Below are 3271 nucleotides of genomic sequence, written 5' to 3'. Positions count from 1 at the left end.
AGAATAGGATTTAATCCATTTGGTATAGATTAATTAAGTTTAAGAAGGTTAGAAACCCTAAGTGAGCAAAATCCCTAATGTTATGATTTATTAGAAGTTTTAAGTGGGTTTAAACCTAATTTTGCCCTTGACAAAAAGGTTATTGTTTAACTACTTTTATGTGGGATAAAGTATGCTTAAGTGTAAGTGATTAAGATGAGAAAGTGATTAGTGAAATAATTAAGCGTGATTATATGTTTTAGATTAGAATAAGTTATGACTTATGGAGTAAATTGAAAGGTTATCAAATGTTTGAGGGAAATTTTATAAGAAAGAGAAAGTTGAAGTGCAAGGGTGAAAACAACAAATAAAGCATTTATGTGATTGGCTAGCCATAAGAAATATCTTCCAAAGCTTTGACTAATATGTTGTCTTACAACTATAAGAGAGACAAGAGAAATAAAACAAAACAAAAACTAAGAGAATAAGAGAGAGTGAGAGCCGTGAGAAGAGAAAGAAAAAAGAAAAGGAAAGCTTGCTTTGGTGCATCATTTTTGCTCTTCAATCTTGAGTTTGGATCTTGGAGGAACAACTTGAGCACTTGATTGTTGTGGGTGATCATCTACCAAGCTTGAATCAAAGGTAAGAAAGTCTAGTTGAAGACTTAAGTTGATTATTGTTTGATGAACTAGTGGTTATTTTGGCATAGGACCTTAGTTGTGCTTGATTGTGGTACCTCTTATGCCTATCACTTGTTTTTATGGAGTACTTTGGTTAATTTTTGGTGATTTATGCTGCTGGAAATTTCGGTCAAGAGAAAGAGAATTAGGGCTTTTTAATGTAATGCTTTCCTTACTTGTTTAGTTGAGAAATGGACTTGTAGTGGTTATGTTTGATGAATTGCCTCACTTGATTTGGTTGGTTACTTGCAAAAAGCTGATTTGGGTTAAGAAACCCTAAACTCCATTAGGCTAATTTAGCTTAGCTTATGGTTAGTGAGATAGAGTTTGGTTAGTGAGAGGTTGGATTAAGTTCATTGGTGCAAATGAAATTTGGTTAGGGATTGTGGTTGATGATTGTTAAATTTGGTATTGACTTGGGAGGGGAATTTCGGACCATTTGTAGGCCATTTAGATGTTAGTGTATGTGTGTTTATTTGGTACAAAAGTGGTTGAAAAACCTGCATAAGAACCATGAAAACGAACCATATGTTTGCGACATTTGAAACCGGCAAAATGGGTAAACAGGGCAACCCAGAACCTGAACTTGAGCTCCATTTTTCTTAATGTTCCGTGCTGATTCAGAAGTTTCGTAAAACATGAAAGTCGTAGCCCCTTGAGTCCTGAGTATGCCTACAAAATTTCAGGTCAATCGGATTAGCGTAGCCTGAGTTATCGACGAAATGCTCAAGCCTGTTTTGACCCTCTGGTTCTACGCGTTTTCTGATTTTGTTTCTGCCCATGATTTTTCGATTTTTATAGAGTTCGATCTGGGTGCCAACTCCTTCATAAGAAGTTTAGATCTTGATCTCAGCTTCGAAACGGTATAAAGTACGTCGAAAACCGAGTTCCGTAGCTCCGGTTATGATCAAAACAATATCGCTCGTCAGAACTGCCTTGTATTTGGACAGTTCTGACGGGTACTTTGGCACTCGAATTTTGTTTTGTTCTGAATAGATTCAGGTCTTGGCCAAAACATGAAAGTTTTAGCCTTATGTCTCAGCTTTCTAATGCCTTTGGAATTTCTTAATTTCGATTTCTGAGCCGTGAGTTACGGCCTTGCAAACAGGGCCTGTTTGGTAACTCGCAATGAAACAGCTGGAACTGTTTCACGCAATTTTCACCTATACCCATTGAGATCTGGGTTGAGATGTCTAAATGAAAGTTGTAGATCTTCCTCTTAGCTTCGAAACGGTGTCTCACCCGCCTTGATCCGACACTCCTAGCCTAATTTTGACCAAAACGGTTTGAGATGGCCGATTTGGCCATTTCCGTTTGCCGTTCTGCGCGGACGTGTGCGGCCGTTTTGCCGTTTCCGCACTTGCGCGTGCCAATTTTGCCGTTTGGCTTATTTCAAGTACGTTAGTTGCCGTTTGTGATATATTGTGACATAATCTTCGATTTCAGACAGTGGTGAGCTAGGCGGTGCCGGTGGGGCCCACTACTAGCCAACACACAAAGTGAATTCCGCCTTTATACTACTTTTGGTATTTTGAGTAAGTATTCAGGCCGCTCTTATGTGTTAGTTGTTTATGTGTTTCGTTGTGTGTAAAAAGGGTACCTAGGCGAGGGTGTACTTTATCGCACTCGATCTAGACCCTAATTTACGCACCAATTTGTACATGACATATGTATGTGAGAAATTTTGGAACAAAAACCCTTGAGCTTGTGGCTCGGGGTGACTTTTGAATACTTTTGTGAATTTTGTGAGTTTGCGGTTGAACTCAATACCTAGATGGACTATTCGAGCCGGTTAGGGCTTGGTCGAAGTCAGTCCAACTTGGTTTGAGGTCACCAAGTTTGTGACCCGAGCTTATGATCAAAGCTCAAGTTTGTGATTTCGTTCGCCTGGGCAAGTTTGTGAGGTGACTGGCCAGTGAGGGTGATAAGGTGTCGGTGGGTGTACAAGTGAAGTTCTACGGACCTTATTTATGGTCGACGGAGTGTCGACAGGAGATCAAGCATGGCAAATGAATTGGCTTTGGAGCCACCCGTATCCTTATTATGTGATGTTACTTTTCTGCTTTTGCTTTACTCTTACTGTGTAAATGTTGCTACGTGAAATTTACGCTTTTGCCCCTGTTTACTTACTAAGCTTTTAGCTTACCCCATTCCGTTTGTTTTCCTTAGCAGGGGCCGACGCGGGTACGTTTGGGCACTTACACTAGTATAGTATAGTTAGACTTGCTTGTAATAGCGAACAATTAGGATGTTTGTTTTTATTGTGGTGGTTTGTATAAGGACCCTTCTTAGGGTCTACCTTTTGGTTTTGGTTGTAATTATAAGGATGTAATAGTTTGAGCAGGTACTTTTGGGGAATGTACTTATAACTCTTTTGGGATTGCATATATATGTATAGTACTCTTTTGGATTTTGCTAGCTTTCGTTGTTTTAAGTTTTGAGTCCTGGCGCGAGCTAGGCAGGCGGCCCGCCGATACCCTTGGGTTCGCCCTTGGGAGAAGTGGGGTCGTCACAGTTGGTATCAGAGCGCCTAGGTTAGAGGACTTGGGCAATTGTGGGACATACGCGATAGGCATTAGGCATATTGGATTCTTGTAAGTTGAATGATATCT

General features: G+C 40.0%; 1 long non-coding RNA gene across 1 annotated transcript; it reads left to right on the top strand.

Annotated features, from left to right (window-relative positions):
- Nucleotides 1-468: 468 nt before the first annotated feature.
- LOC140014488 (uncharacterized) lies at nt 469-3070 on the top strand. The gene is made up of 2 exons (XR_011821247.1): nt 469-621; nt 2832-3070. It is a non-coding gene; the product is annotated as an uncharacterized lncRNA (long non-coding RNA).
- The last annotated feature ends 201 nt before the right edge of the window (nt 3071-3271 follow it).

Source organism: Coffea arabica, chromosome 9e, assembly GCF_036785885.1.
Source record: "Coffea arabica cultivar ET-39 chromosome 9e, Coffea Arabica ET-39 HiFi, whole genome shotgun sequence".
Lineage (NCBI taxonomy): Eukaryota > Viridiplantae > Streptophyta > Magnoliopsida > Gentianales > Rubiaceae > Coffea > Coffea arabica.
Note: the sequence above shows the minus strand (reverse complement) of the source record. Positions and strands in the feature narration are given on the sequence as shown.